Source organism: Prinia subflava, chromosome 9 (assembly GCF_021018805.1).
Source record: "Prinia subflava isolate CZ2003 ecotype Zambia chromosome 9, Cam_Psub_1.2, whole genome shotgun sequence".
Lineage (NCBI taxonomy): Eukaryota > Metazoa > Chordata > Aves > Passeriformes > Cisticolidae > Prinia > Prinia subflava.
The window spans coordinates 6,694,965-6,712,005 of NC_086255.1; positions in this window are offsets into that span (position 1 = coordinate 6,694,965).

Sequence of the window (17,041 nt, forward strand, 5' to 3'; positions counted from 1 at the left end):
ATCAGAAGTTCTCATTACATGCGAAGACTGTGGTTTTCACGTATAATGAAAGATTTAATGCCTAAAAGAACAGATATCTATGTTCCAACAAATATGATACCCTAAACAACATGTGGTTGTCAGTGGAGATTCTGCCGAAGGGAGTTCTTCTGACAAATAAACCATAAGATTCTAATTAATGTAAAATACAGCTTATTTATTTTTTTCCTCAGTCTTATTTTACTGGATTTTAGGGCTACATTTCTGAAGAAAATTGTTAAATTCTGCTTATTTATTACACCTCTGCTTAGGCAGCGCTATTCCTGTTTTTTATGGAAATAGCACAGAGGGTCATGTGCAGCAGTGAAAACCTGCTGCACCCATCAGTGTGGAATAAATGGTACAAAAGACCAAACAGAAGTTTTCTGCATAAAGATATTTCCCAGCTCTTGTTCTTGCTTGGCATAGTACTGAAGGAGATGAAAAATCAGGCCAGAAAAAGAAATGTTAGGAATAAATGAAATAATTATTAAAATACCAGTCAATGAAATACAGTGGGAAAGTTTATGGTGAGGAGCAGAATTAAACATGTGGAAGAATCTAGAAAGTCAAAATTTGTAAATAACTACAGCCTTGAGGCTTTTCATATGTCAGTCACTGGCCTCCTCTACTGAGGGCAGCTAAAATGTTAACAGTTCTTTTTTTGGGTGGATGACATTTAAAATCTCAGGAATGAAAAACTTGCCTTTTTCATTTTAAGTAACTGTATACAAACATGTATTTATGAAATGTAATTTTTGATTGCCACCAAGAGAGACTCAGAAGTGGGCATAAATCAGTCCACAACTGTTACCTTCACCTAAGTACTTCTTTATTGCCTTTTTATTCTGTAAATAAAGTTTTTAAAAAATCATCTGAATTCATGTTGTTGTTTCTGTGTCTCCAATAGTTGATCAGTAATAGCACAAGGGTAAAGGTAAGGTCAGCGAAAGGTTTCTTGTGGAAATACCAGCCAGATCTCTGAGGTCTCGTCGTGTCTCTTGCAGAAATTTCATGGGAAGGATAAGCCTGTGAAACAAACCTATGAAGTCTCTGGTGTTCAGACATGAGGTTCCGTGTGCTGGGGCGCAGATTCCAGTGCAGGGTTGGGTGCTGAGCACTGCTCAGTGCTTGCAGAGCCGAATCCTGCCGCGCACAGCGCCGAGAGGGGAGCACGCCTTCCAGCAGGGCTGCTGCCAGCGCCGGCTCCTGCTGAGGAGCACATTCCCCAGCTGCAGTGCCGGGACCGTGACCTTTCCTCTGCTCCTTGACCCTCACATCAGAGCAGCTGGCCAGATAATCACCCAGCACAGGAGCACCTGCATCTGATGTGTGGGACCCAAAGTGGGAGAGAGGCCGCGGCAGCGCCGTGGGGAAACGAGCAATGCCGGCGGTGACAGAGTGTGGCACAAAGAGTGAGTCAGTGCATGAGACCTGACAGGTCTGCTTTAGAGCACAGCTGGGGATTCACCAGATCCCACAGCATGGGGAGAGGGAAGGGAAGTGTGCTCTGTGTGCTGCCAATCCCCCCTCTTGGCAGAGCAATGCTCAGAAGTCTGTTTCTGTGTGCATAACTTACCAGCCCGTCTAATGAGATTCACACCAGGGACACACACATCTTGTAGATGGTGTGGAAAGCAGTTTAGCCTAAGAGAACATGGTTTTTAGTCTCTTCTCCATTTATTTCGTAGAGAGCTCTTGTTAAGTGTTCAGGTTTTGAGTCAATGTTATCAAAGCTACATGTTTTGACAGGTTCTCTCCTGTGTGTGTGTGTATATGGAAAAGGTTCTTCATGCATGTCCTAAGTTGAGAGATATAATTTGAACAGAGAAAATTATGGTTCATAAAGTGCTCTTGTTAGGTGACATGGCTATGCTTAGTCCACTGCAGGACAGCCTCCAGAGAGAAATGCATATTTCCATACAAATTACAGTATACTGCAGCCAAGAGATCAATTAGAATGTCTGCGACCAAGAACTCTCAAGTGTCTGCATTCACTCTGCCATTCAAACGAGACAGAAATGCGTTCAATTGGTGTAAAGAATTTGAACTCTTTCAGGGAATGTGCAGAGACTGCCACAAAGTGGCATTCTCCACAGGGTGGGACTTGCAGATTCTGTGAGATCCAGCAGGGAATTTTAAGGGTTCTGTAACCTAACATTTTGTCTCCTGTTGAGAGAAAAATTGCAGGACCTGCTGAATATTGTGAAAAGGATGAGGATTTTTCTTTGGTCAGATATCATGGACTATGCCAGCTTTCTGATGTGTTACAGTGGTCAGCTTGACCATCTTAAATCCACACTATATTTCATTTGAAAGGACCTCGGAGCATTTTGCAAACTGTGCTGCAGACACAGCACCAGCATGTGATGGGTTGAAATGAAGGTCTTGTGGGATGAAACATCACAGAAATAAAAGGCCACGATTGTTTAACTGTGTATCATAACAGTTCACAGGTCAAGACAGGAAATTCAGATTTAAAAGACCATGAAAAGGTAAAAGTGCATATTTTCAGAGCAGCATTGTCTGGTTTTCTGGTAAGTGCCTCAAGATATTAATTTGTCCAAAAGTTGTCAAAAACTATGTTTAGCAATTCAAAGTACCCACCTTTCATCAAGATTAAGAATTAAGATCTGTCCCACTGACTGGAACTGTAAAGTTCAATTCTTACTCAAGTCCATGGACAAGCTGACATTGACTTCAATAATACAACAGCAGAATGCATTAGAAGACATGAAAGCTATCCTAGCTTTCAATTAATAAAAATCCTGACCAAATCAAATAATTGAAAAGCAATAGAATTTAAATGTTAAAAAAGCCTATAACAGTTATTTCTGCATCACATAGTTATATGGAGGCTGATAATGTAAAAAAGACTTCATACTTTAAAAATTATAATTTTATTTAAATTTACCATTCCTATAAGTTTTCTTTTATTTTCATCACTGAATGGTTTGAAATATATTTGCTGTTTTAAGCAAAATGCGCCTGCCAGCTGTTAGTGAAGCTTTTTTATCAAGTCTAGCTTCTTCCATTTAAAAATATTCTTTTACTGTCGGAAAGATGTTAAACTTAAAAGAGAACTTTTATTCAAAGGCAAGAACTTCTTACTTTTACTCTTACTCAAGAACTTTTACTCAAGAACTTTTACTCCATGATTCTTAGGGTTTCTGAAGGCGTAGGATTGATAAAGTAAATCTCATAAATTGTTAGAGAGGGCAGAGTGTGCAGATATTTCTGTTGAATTCAGAGATCCAGATCCTCTGATAAGTTTTTGTGTTGGTTCTCGTCCTATTTCATAATATTTTACAGAAAATATTCTGCGTTGGAAGCAACCCACAAGGATCATCAAGTCCAAATCTTAAATGAGTGACCCCTACAGGGCTGAAACCCACAATTTTGGTGTTACCAGCACCACGCCCTGACCTCGTCTTTGGGGTGTCCCTTGTGCTATCTGTTTACAAAAGAGATATTTTTAGTGACTGTATGACCAGCTGAGTGTCCAGTTTTGAACAGTCGTTTTCATCAAGGGATATGGGACCTCTTTTCTGGTAGGAACTGGCTGGGGTTCAATGTTAAATTGTGTTTTCATCGAGTTCAGCCTAAAATTCTGAGCAGCCATCGGTGTTTAGCAGCTCAGACAACTGGCCAGGGTTAGAATCTTCACCTTTCATTCCACACGCCCCACGCTACAAAACTTCTCGGACTCCAAGGGTCGTTGTGTGACGATTTGCTTGGAGAAGTCCAAGGAAGAGCCGGGGGAAGGCTGGGATCCAGGCGATCGGGGAGTTCCCGGCCGCCGGGGAGCGCAGGGATGCGGGAGCGGAACCATCCCCAGAGCCCGGGCAGCACGGAGCGCTCGGTGTGCCCAGGAGCGGGGAATGCACTGTCCTGGCTTCCTGCACTCGCCTGCCTCCCCTACCCCGCTGCTGCTTTGGGGCTGTTTCTCCCGAGCTGTGCCAGCCCTGGGCCGCAGGGACGCGGTCACTTTGCAAAGCCACAGCACGCCCTCCTCTGGAGCGCCGTGCGCCGCGTCCGGCACAGCGAGCAGCGCGGAGGGAAGGGCGCGCCGCTGGGAAAGGCTTCTGGATAAACCCCGTTCCCTGGAACATGAGGGAAAGCGAGGTCATACAGCGTATGGCAGAACAGACTGAACAACCTGGAGATAGCTGTCCTCCCCGTGCGACAGCTAAGGGCTACACTATAAAACAGAAAACTAATAGATAACAGTAATGTAAATGTGTATGTTTATAGATACATAACTGTATGCACATCAATGAGGTTTACATGTTTCAATACAGAAGTGCCAGAAGGAAAGCAAATTTTACTTTTTAGTAATTTTAGCTCAGAAAAATATTTGTTAATATATTCCAGGATGTCATGTAATCGTGGTAGTGCCTGAGTCAGGAAAACCTTTTTCCATGCACCTGCAATAACAAATAACTGGTATGAGCTTTGAATGCTATCTTCTCCAAACAAGCTGTTTATTTGATAGCAACAACTAAGTGTCCCTTCGAGGTGCTGCTGCAATCCTTCTGAATAAAAATAAAGCCAGCCTTTTAGAGTGAGCTGTTGCTTGTTCACTGTGCAGTTTCAGTTATGAGTGACAACTGGTGACAGCCTACCCCCTCAAACTCAAATTCCTAAAAAAATACCACACCAGAATATCATCAGTGCTCCTCAGAGCTCAATTTTAGGGCCAGTTCTGTTCAATATGTTGATTATCAATTATCTGGATGTAAGAGTGGAATGCACCATAAGCACATTTATTGATACCAGACTGGGAGGTGCTGTTGTCCCTCTTGAGGGACAAGACACCTTGCAGAGAGATCTTGATAGATTGGAGCATTGGGCAGTGATTAATGGGATGAAATTTGACAATCCCAAATGCTGGATTCTGCACCTAGGATGGAGTAAAGCCAGGCACAAATATAAACTGGGAGAAGAGTGGAAAATTATTAGAAGACTGATCCAAATTGATTGAGGGAATGACTAGAAAGTGATTCCTTCTTTCTCAGTTTAGAGAAGCAACTGAACAGATCAGTAAAGTTATGTGCGTGAAGACACATAAAAAATACTATAAACCACGAATTTTGGATCAGTTGAAGGAAATGGAAGGATGGCAGTGGTCTGCATTAGAAACATCCCACTATTAAAGTAAAGCAAAAAAAATACAGTTTGAATAATGTTATTGAACATTTTTGACTCTTCTAGCCTGAAGAGGGAATCACTTAATTGCTTCATTTAAAAAATCGTTCAATAAACACCCAGAAAGTATAAAGCTGGCAGATTATTAGCATAATAGGAAATAAAACTAGGAAAGCTCTGTGAAAACATCCCGGTATTCCACCAGTTGCCGGTGACAGCCTGAACCACAGGATGGCAGTGTGCTGTTGGCTAAGGACAGGGACTGTGCTGAACCGGGCTGAACATCAACTTAGCTTAATGTACTTTTACCTAGGGTTACTGAAACTTCTGTCTTTCAGGCTCATCGAATCCTAATTTTAGCACTAGGAGGATTTCCCCAAGGATCTGGTTAAATATATCCACAAAGAAGCTCTTTGAAAAACACCAGCAGCTTCTTTGCAATAAACTCTGGAGCATGAGAGTAAACTTAAAGAAGTGGCAGCTTCTTCTGGGTTCCAGACTGCATGACCTTGTGAACACCAGATCATCTTTAGATGCTAAATATAACTCTATGTTTCCACTGCTCCTGGAGCCAATATTAAAACTGTTGTAACATTTAGTGAGAATTAGATTAGCCTTATAATTAGAGACAGCAAAGAAAGATCACAATTTTAATGTGTTTTGTAAGAAGCACCAGAGGATGGCTTTTGAAGGGCCATTTGCAAAAGTCAGGGTCAATGTGTGTGACTCCCTTCAAAAACTGGGCACTCTGGTTTCAGAGGCCAGTGCCTCTCCTGAGGTGGAGAAAGAGGCAGCAATTAACTTACTGACAGCTGGGGAGAAATGGAGTGTCTGAGTGCTTGGAGTCTGATCTTTTCTTGGTGTCAATTAGTGGCAACTGCTAAACTGAGTGTTTCTTGGAAGCTAAGATTTTGTACCTGACCTTTTGCCTTGGTGGTTAACTGCCAAGTCAAATAGTCTGCAATGGACTTAGCTGTTCAAAGCACAAAAAAAGGAGAGCGGGGAGAATGACACTGCAAAATTGCTCTGTCCCATTTATTTATTTGGCCTAAAATATTCTTATCCATGATCCTCAGCATGGTTTTAAAACAATTGTAAAACAAGAGTATGCAAAAAGTGCACCAGGGTTTTCAGTGGGGAACAGCCCATCCCTCCCTCCTCTCACATTTGTTGAAATTTAACTTTCTTCCAATGTGTAATGAAGGAGTGTCACAGGGTGGTTTGATAGCTGACTTCTGCTAGATTAGAGGCAAAACAAACTCCAGAATTAAGACTCCTTCCCTTCCCCTAAACAGTTCTGAATGGACAAGTGTTGTAGCTTGAGGCCTGATGAATTTTAGCTGTTACACACTTTGGTGAGAGGGGCTGTTTCTGAAGAAACCAAAAAGGTCATTTTGGCTGAGATTTTCAAAGGTAGGCAAAATGTTTGAGCTTTAAACTCTGCTGGGTTGTGTAGCCCAGCTTTTTTAGGAGCTGTAGAAAGATCCCAGCTCAGTGGGTTACAGGAAATGGTGCAAACAGACATTTAAGAGGAACTTGCACAGGTGCAGCCAGTATGTGCAGCACCTTCCAGTGAACACCAGGGCTGGTTTCCAGCCATGGGGTACCAGCTGTGCAGCAGAGCAGGTCACAGAGTCCAGGAACTGCTTGGGCCATGCCTTTCATGAGAGTGCCTTGGGGACAGGCTGCAGCCTGGGTGGGCAGTTTACAACAGCCACCCACCTCCATCTTCAAACTATTTCCTAGGTGACATCATCTGTTCATAACATCCGATTTAAAGTTTTAAAATACTTCCTGGTATTTAGTATAAACAATTTTCATCCTTTTATCTCTTTACAGTTTTTTTAACAGTAAATAATGATCTCCCATTACTGTGAGTCTGACCCCATATTCCTCGGATTCGTGTTGAAGATGGGGTAACACTGGTTACACCCACATTAGTGAGCTGCTGCCTTCTGAAGGTAATTAAATATGTACTACCCAAGCACCTTAATAATTTTCACTCTTCTCTGAATCCCTTCCAATTTCCCATTAGGCTTTGTTACAGTCATAAAGATTAACAACAAAGATTTAATCCTGTTTCTCAATTTCCAAGTCATCTTAATGTAGCTCAAGACATAACATAGTTATCACAAAGAGAACAGCAGGTTCAGCAAGAGATTAAAAGAGCAGCATGATTCTGAATAAGCTGTAAACTTCTTTAGAAAAATAAAACTGAAGGGCCACTAGGAAAGGATTAAAGGAGCCATCCAGAGAAACCACCAGTGCTAATGTGTTTCATAGCATCAAAATGACATTAAGAATTTTGAACAACCTAAATCCATGGGATAGTTAACAACATATGCAAAACAAATATGTGATAAAAGTATGGACTTTCCAGTGATGATATTTCAGCAGAGATTTCCCAAAAGAAAGTGAAAATTTGGGGCTCCTCTGTCCTTTTGCATCTGAAAATATTTTCTAATCTTTTCTAAAAAGATAACGAGGAGCAATCAATACAGTTCTTAAACGGTGTGTGTTTATGCACATATTTATGTATAGATACATGAGATCTTTTGGGTTAGTTTGGGAAAGGTCAGATTTGTCCCAATGATGTGCAGCTGGAAGCTGTTTATTACAGTTGTTAGAGAACTCCTTGCTCATTGACTCTGCTCAGAGTTTGCAGGTGGTAGAAGAGATCAACACCTTTCATTTGGAATTTACTGTGTGTACAAATGATTCTTCCTGAAGCTTCCTTGCATTTGTTTTCCTTGTGCACCATTGGGACATTGTTGCTTATGTAAAATGTAATCTTTCTGCATTACCAGTGTCTGATCCTAGATATGCATCACAGTGCTGTGGGTCTAAAATGTAACACTGGGAATGGAACAGTGAACTGGCTTCAGGGTTACACTGCTGGAAATGTAGGCAGAACTTGACCGATTTCCTTCTCAAATGTAAGCTTGCATATCAACTTGGCTGAAAGAAAAAGATCACATCGTAGGGCACAGATTAATCAGCTGGAACAGTGTCATTGGCTATTAAGAAAGCCCTGGCTCTGTGTTTCTGGAGCTCCTGTCATAAGACTTTTTTTGGCATGTTTAATGCCAGGCATGGGAATGCCCAAAAGCAGATACAGTGAGAATAACACTGCAAATGCATGAGTATTTTTGTCAGTGGTTGAGTGCTTACAGGTTTTGTAGAGAGCACAGAATGAAACCTCCAGGCTGCTTCATTTATGCCTGAGTAGAAAAGGTAACCTAAGGATACAAACTTACTGTAAAATTCAGGTCTAAGGACAAAGAGGGTTTGGTCTAAGCCTTGTGGCTTTTGTGAAATATAAGGGCATGGTCTCAACCTTATGCTTTCTCAGATTGGTTCAGATTTTTTTCAGATTTTTGTTGATATTGAATTTGGATTTTGTGTGTGGTTTTGTTTCTGTTTTTAGCATATGTTCAGTTCATTGCCAATATGTTGGCAATTGTGGGTTTGGTTCTGTGTTACATGATTGGGTCTGGAGGGTCAAATCAAAGTGATGTTTATCCAGAAATGTTCCTGGGTTCAGGTTTGTCTGTCAACCCAAAGATTATATATGTATGTTTTGCAAGGAGTTGATTTCCATTTTGTTCTTGCCTGAGTATGTTTAACATCCATTAGCTTTAAAGAGGGTCATGCAAGGGTGCTGAGGGGCAAATAAGCATTGCACAAACAAAATAGATAATGGGAGTGGATTTCTGAAGATGGTATTGTGCCATTCTGAAGATGTCCTTGACTGTTCCAGAACACTTAGATAGCAACAGCTGCCAGGAATGCTTTTATCATCCCTGTTTGCCCAAGAGTCTGCAACCTTTCCTTTCAGAGGTTGGCCTTACAGGGTTTTCTGTGCCTCCATCACCTCCTGAGGAGATTAGTGGAGTACATGGTATCTGGAGTAACACACTGAAGTCATTGGAAACTTTGACTGCTGTGGAAAGTGGTTGCTGCCTTATTTAAAGAGAATAATTCAAGTGTTCAAAGTCCTAAAGAATTTGGATCCAGCATGATTTTAGAAGCCTGGATGACTTCTAACTTCAGAAGGTGATGTTACAGTAAAAGTACAGGCTTAGGGACTCATGAGCATCCTTTCTCTACTTTAAACTTTGAGGGAGTTGGTTACAAAGGTTTAGGGAACTTTGAGCCAATGGGAATGTGTTTAACTTGCATGTTGTACAGCTTTTGAGCTTTTGATATTGAGCATAATTTTTCTGTTCTCATGGATTTTCCTGCAGAAATGATTGTTTTCAGTAGGAAGGGGCAAGGAACTTGTACCAGGGAAACTCTGCAAAGAATTTAATTTGGGCCTTTTTAGCTGAGCTTTGTAGGTTTTTTGTTTAGTGGGGGTGGAATGCCTGCTGGTTTGTGGGGATGACTGTCAGACAAACAACTGTGAAGCTGGAGTCTACCTGTTGGTTACCCACAAACAAAGATTCTGAGCAGAAACTCATGCCTCAATGGATTCATACTATTGCATCTCTTTTTATATTCAGGGTGGGTGTCTCACATTGACACTAACAAACTCTTCTGAATTCTCATTAGATTTTGTATTTTAGAGAGAGTTTAGCTGATCTTTCCCTTAAAGATTTAAAATGCTTTCCAGGCCTATTGTTGTGATTTATTTATTGTGACAAGTGGCATTACTTACATGAAGGTATTTAAAAGACCTCTTGCTGGGGTAAAAAGAAATCCAGCTGGCTTCAACCTAGACCTTTAAAGGTATTTGAACACTTTAGTCCCTGGCACTGCCTTTCTCCTTGTCTCCAGTGAGCCTTGTAGCTAAACTGAGTGCTCAGTTCCAGAACTCCCTCAAGCAGTTTATAGGGAAGGGCTGGGTGACCCAGAGCAGCCCCACATATGCCAGTGCTTAGAGAGAAAATCTGACTGAACAACACACGAACATCAGGAACTGTGACGAGAACTAAGATGGAGCTTGGAGCAAGCAGACACTCCCATTTGGATTCCTAAACATGATTTTCTAGAATTAGGGGTATGTCTAAATCATGTTGTGAGAACACACCATGAGTGTGTGACCAGGAGACATGAAGGAGGTGGTAGCCATGCCTGCAGAATGCTGGTATTTCCTCAGCATGATTTGGAAAGGTCCTGAACCTGCATTTCTTGATGGCAAGAGAAAGTTCAAGTGTCCATGTTAGAACACCAGAACACCTGTTTGACAGGCACCTCTCTCTCCCCATGCACATCTGGACAGCTTTTGGCTCAGAGCATTTAAAAGGATCAGAGAGCACAGGCAGTGAAAACACAGAAAGTCACACTTTCAAAATGCTGCTTCTATTCCTGAGGCCTCAGCTGGAGCTGAAGCTGCAGGCAGCTTGCTGGCTGTGCAGGAGTATCAGCATCTGCCAGCTGGCAGCAATTCAGGTACCTGCAGACACAGAAATATGCTACAGCAGCAGTTGGTGAGAGCAGTGGTCCCTGACCAGTGAACAAAGGGGCCTAGAAAGAGGCCAGTCCATCACCCTTATCTGCTGCTCCTGCTCAGCTCTACTCGTTGAGAAGGGCCAGCCACACATAAAGAAACATTACAAACAAAAGAGTCCATAAGGAGGAGACTCACCAGTGGATTGAAAGGAATAATAATTGTAATTACTCACCTAAAATTGTATTTTTCCTATAAACTTTACCACATTGGTGGGAAAATATGGCATGTATCCACATAAAACCTGTTCACGCATAACACACAAGATTTCAAATGTAAGTATAACTGCTTCCCTTCTTTGTCTGTGATAACTGTATGTGTCCACCCATTCAAGGTCCTTAAAATTGCAAATGCCTGTAGGAAGTCACAGATTTAAGAGAGCTACCTCAAGGCAAACTTAATTTTCTTTGCAGCAAAAATCCTTGTAATTGCTAACAGACTCTAAAATCCTGCAAACACATGAGTACACTGAAATATCTATTACAGGGAAAGACACTTATGCTAGTCTTTATTGTGCCAGTAAAGTTGTCAAAGGACCTGGAAATGGAGATGACTTTACTGCTTGCTTTGAAAAGCAATTTTACAATTATCTCCTGTGATTTTCACAAAGGATTAGGTGCCTCTGTGGGTTTGAAAATCAAGATAGGCATCTAGCTATATCCAAGTACTCTAAGTGCTCTTTCTGATGTTCAGCAGCTGCAGCTCAGAGGAAGCAGCAGTGAATTTGGCTCTTTGAAAATCTAAAATTAGCCATTCAGAATTAGTGAGCACTTCTGAACTATTGTTGCCCCGACCTTAAGTCTTGAGGGATACGGAACCCTCAGAGCTCCCATGCAGTGCTATTGAAAATGAGTTACAGATTCCTGTGAAAAACTGACTTTATAACCCCTTGTTTAAGTTACCTCAAGTGCAAAATTGAGATGATGAGAGTTGAGTGTATTGCTCTTCTATGGATTAGATACCCAGTATTGAATAGTTCCAAGAAGGAAGGGTAACTGTAAGGAGTTATTTATGGCCACGTTCAGATTGCTTACATGTCCATTGTCTGTGTGATCTGTTTATAGCTGGGAACACAGTTTTAAATTAACATAATCCCAGGCCCATTTATCTGCAGAAAGTGCCCCTCAGATCTTGCATTGGTGAACAGGAAAATGTATTTGATACAAGCACCCTATTTTTTCCCTGTAGCCATATACATTATTTCACGTCTTATTAACATAATCTATCTACAGTGAAGTCTATAGGCCTTGACAGATAGCACCTCGGGTGAGAAAAAGGATGACAGAGAAAATTTACTTTTACAAAGTCAGTCCTTCTGAATCTCTTCTTAGGCAGCTTGACACCAAAGGCTATAAACATAGTCTGGAATCTGAAACCTTTTCTGCAATGACCTTGTTTTCAAAAATACTATTCTTATCTCCTCGTGCTTATTCTTCTCCAGGCCATGACTCCTCACTGTAAATTCCTCACCCTGTGCTCCTTCTGTTTCTTTAGCCATATCTTCATAGTTATTATTTTGTTTACTACCCTTTTTTGTTTAAGTCATGCAACCTGAAGCCCTACTTTTATGCTAGCACCAGAATTATGTTAGTGAACAATTTGATATGATTTAAGCTTGTTGCCTCTGACTGTTTCTTTTCCATTTCTTTGGAAGAAGGCTATTCCAGGAGGAGGACTGCTTCTGCATTGAGCACAGCACTAAATTATAATTTAATGGCAGCAGGTTTGTACATTTCAATTTAAAATTGCTCATTCTTTATATTAGTAAAAAGAAGGTCACTACTTTCCAAATAACAGAGCAGTCATACGCAAGCTGAAGTCAAAGATTGAAAATACAGTCCTTTGGAAGAGAGATGTCAAATAGATTTGAAGAGTTTTTTAACACCTATTTCACTTTTCACAAACACTGTCAAGCATTTCTTTTCATAAGAAACGTTATGCTGCCATTCTAAACAAACCAAAATGCAGGTTCCTGTGGTGATGGCTTTTTTATTGTGCCTACACCCTGCCCATATGACAGATACCTTTTGCAGAACTGATTTTAAGATGCCCCTACATTTATTTTCATTGCCTTGTGTTTCAAAGTCAGGAGATTATGGATGGACAAAGATCATCTTTGGTGTGAATGCATTAATCTCAGTGCATTCCCTCTGTTTGGTTTTCCAAATGTCCTCCCTGAGATCTGCTTGGTGTTGCAGGATTCTGAGAGCAATTCAGTCTCCTTTTCAGCATGACCTCCCCCTGTTTTTTTTTTAAAATCCAGATTCCTAATATGTAGCAGCCTTCTTCAAAAACCTGAATCCAAATTCTGTGACAGCCATTGTGGGGATGAACACACAGTTCCTGTGTAACAGCACAGGTGAAGGATGTGCTGGCTATGGAATATCTGCATTAAAAACATCAGCATATATTACACCCTCTATTGTACAATTCCCAGCCACCAAGGCAGCTATCACCTAACTTGATTTAAAATTATTAACATCAAAAAATTAAAAAAAAAACAACAACCAACCAAACACACAAAAAAATTCACTGGGAGATTTACAATTGATTTAAAGGCTTTGGATCCAGAGGAAAGAAGTTGTCACCAGGGTTTGCCCTCATGTCTCAAGCACAAAAAGGCCTCCAGTATTCTTGTGCTCAGTGAAAATCTTGGCTTTATAAGGCACACATGTATACATAGAGTAGTAAAATAATAATCTATGTCATTTTCTAAATGGTAATATTCAACAAGAAATAAAAATCACATCTTTTATTGCAACTAACGGGTTAATGCTATGGGATTCTTCTTTCATCAATGAAAAAAGAAATTAATATGATTTCATTATGTTTCTTCTAAGGAATTAAAGCATCATTTTTCTGGTAGTTAAGTTTAAGAAAGTGACAATATTAAACAAGTATTAGTTTTTCTCCTGAACAAATTCTTGGTTTGTTGAATTACCAGACCTGAGCAGTTTAGTAATAATTTAAGCTAAACACTCAGAGGAATGTCAACAACGTTCTTTTCTGCTGGAAAAGAAGACTAAAATAACAAATAATTATTGAAAATAATGATATGGGGTATTATTGAAAACACCTCAAGCAAATGCAACAGGTTTAATAGGAGGAAGGATGTCCCTTGCATTGTATGTGCCAGTTTAAAGATTTTGGGTTGTTGTAATTAAAAGAGAACAAAAAAATTGTAGGACTTCTTCAACTCACAGCTTTATGCTTCACCAAGGCAAAATTTAAGTCATGGTTCCTGATTACAAAGACATATTAAGTAGTGGAGCTATGCTATCTTTATTTTTTTTTCATTACTGAATCCTGAAGTCAGAGACAAATTGTATTCTCATTTACATTTGTGTAAATACAGGAAATGGCGTATTTTTTCTTCCATTTTTTATATAGCTGTTATAATTAATTCAATATTCATTTATAGAAGCTAGATAGATTGGATGTTTCAGTGATGCTAATCTTGTAAAATGAGCTACTTTTCTTAAAAATAGTCATGTCAATAGATGACTGTTGGATTGTTACTTATTATATAATTCAACTTTTTACTTACTTGCTACTACTCATGGTATTCCCTCCTCCTTGCAGGAATAATAAAACTTATTGATTCATAGTCTTTATTTTAGCATACTACACTCCATGTTTAGAAATTGTAAAAAAAAATGGTATTGATGTCTTTCCCCAGGGAGATTTTAAAACAAGTGACAGAATGGTATAATCTTATAGAATTTGCATGCCTTTAGTGATTAGGGAGGAAAGAAATTACCAGAGGTCTTGTGCAACCTGTGGTGAGATAAATTAGACATTGAGTGGAAAACCTCACTCAGTTCATTTGGGATATTCTGTGCTTCCATTTATATGTGTGTGCCCTCATTAAAGATTCCAAAAATAGAACTATGTGGGATTAAAAGAGAATGTGCAGAGAGGAGTAGCACATCAAGATTTAGAGAAAATGTTGGTGATGCTCATGACACCATTCATTTCAGACATCGTAACCAAGAGTAAATAAATGACTCACAGTGGTGACTGACAATTCAGCTTTTTAATTTTTACAAATGTGTTAGCTATCAGAATTTTCTAAAATGTTTTGTAAGAACATACTTCAACCAGTAGATTCATGCTAAAATATCTATGTCTACTATGTCTAGGAGCATTTCTATTTTTCCTTCCTGTGTGTGATTTACTGGGCTATTTCTGCCCATGACTGAATAAATAGTACCATTTGATGTTCTAAATTTATTTTTCTGCCAAATATTTTTTTAAAAGAAGTTATACTCTAAAAATATCCAACATCACTTATATCTGCAGATTTATATTTCATGAGCATTCCCAAGACATATCTTTGTACATCTGTTACAAGAGCTTAGCCTTTTATTTTTGAATAATATTCTTAGAAATAAAATTCAAATTATATAAAATTCATATAGATGATGTTCATATATATGAAATGTTAAAGGTTATAAAACCTATCAAAATGTATTTGTAATGAAAAAATAACCAATATTTACCAGGCACTTCTTAAGAGTGTCAGAGGGGTTTTACTTATTTTTCATTTCCCTGCAAAATCTAAAATGTCCCTGCTGCATTTAAATGTCAGATGGAAGCTGGAGGTCAGTGGAATTCCTTAGGATTTACTGCAGTAAATAATCAGTTTGTCCAGCCTCAGGTGGAGCCACGGATTCCTCTGTATACTGCAGGTAGCTTCTGCTGTAATTTCTCATTTCCTCTGTGACTTTGCTCACCTCCATTTCTGCAGTTGGCCTTTAAACTTCTTTCATTCCTGTTTGTGTGTGTCTCTGGGATCACTTCTGCCCCCTAGACAGAGAGTGAGATGGATAAAATATCATGTGCATTCCAGTTCCCACTTTTCCAGTTTATTCTGCACTAATCTGGAGGATCTGGGTGACATTTTTATTAGGTCTGGATATTCTCCACACAGTTTCTGAAACATCTTAGGGAAAAATCCCTAAAACCATTTGCTGATATATCCCTACATAAAACCTAAATGTCTGTTTATGAGCAATCAGTCTGTGAAGCCTACATACAATTCTAGATTCGGATTTTCCCCTTGGATTCAATTTGTTTTGGGTATCATGTCAATCATGTGTTGCCTGTCTTTCAGCATGCTGCCTCTTCTTTCTAGTATCTAATTGGCCCGCAGAAATCTTCAGAAAGCAGTTAGGAAGGAGCCTGGTGGCTCTCATGTTCTGGGTATTTCTGTGATGACATTTTTATCTGTCACAGGTGCACAGTGAGAGAATGGACTCCCATGTCACTGGATGAGTCTGATCGTTTTCCCCTTTACTCTGGCAAATTTTTGTATTCTTGAGCTGCTGCAGGACATTTTTAAAGGACAGAACTCTTCCTTACACTGCAAATAACCCTGCAATTTTGCTAATGCTGTATAATTCAGTGAAGCAGTCTGCAAAGCAAGGGTGTGGACAATGCTACCTAATCTTGCCTCCTGAGATATACATCTTTCTCTGGAACAGAGAAATAAGACAAAAAGTAGGCTGGTGATTTTGCAGAATTTTGTCCTGCCCAGCTGTAATTCCTTGGTTTTAGAGGTGGCTGAGCCATCTGCCACTTTTATTGACTTCAGTGGGAGCCAACCTGCTCATCACTTACTTAAGCAGTGTAAATGTTCACAAGAGCCATGCCACAAAACTAAGTTAACTGTTTGATTTATTTAGAGCTTTGTTTCTTTTAGAGTGATGAGAAATGAGTGGTGAAACAAGCCAATATGGATGCACAATCTGGCTGATATTTTAAAATGCCTTGACAGAACAGCATTTTTTACTGTATATGCATGGGTGCATGTTTGGAGAGTAAAAGATGATGGGGTGACAATATTGTTATATAATAAATCTGTTTCTTCTGGGATTTTGTTTGTTTGTTGGAGGTTTGTGTGGGTTGGTGCTTTTTTAATTTTGCTTTGGCTTTAATACATCTAAGGTAGAGGAAGGGCAATGAATTTAAGGAAAAATGGTGTTCAGGACATACAGTACGAGTGGAGATTTTTGGGACTGAACTTATCTTTTAGTTCTGTGCACACAGCAGCTCCCACAGCCCACTGGGTCCATGAGACTATAGAATATTTATCTTTTTGGCGTGCTGGTCACACCTCGATGGTGTGAGGACTGTCATACTTGAAAGCACTCTCAAGATAAGTAAGTGAGCCAGACATCTGTGAGCACAACACACTTTCAGCATCTCCAACCCAGCAGTTTTCCTGTAAAACCATTCTGCTGAGAAATGCTGGAGAATTCTTTGCAGGCAGTGTTTCCAGAGTGATACACTTCCAACACATGTCGGGATATTAGAATGAGATATGTGTAAGACAGGTGAAAATTATATAACCTGTTCCTTTTGAAGAAACCCTTCATGTCCCTTCATGCACAATAAGCTTCTTAATTGAAAAGCTGTGAC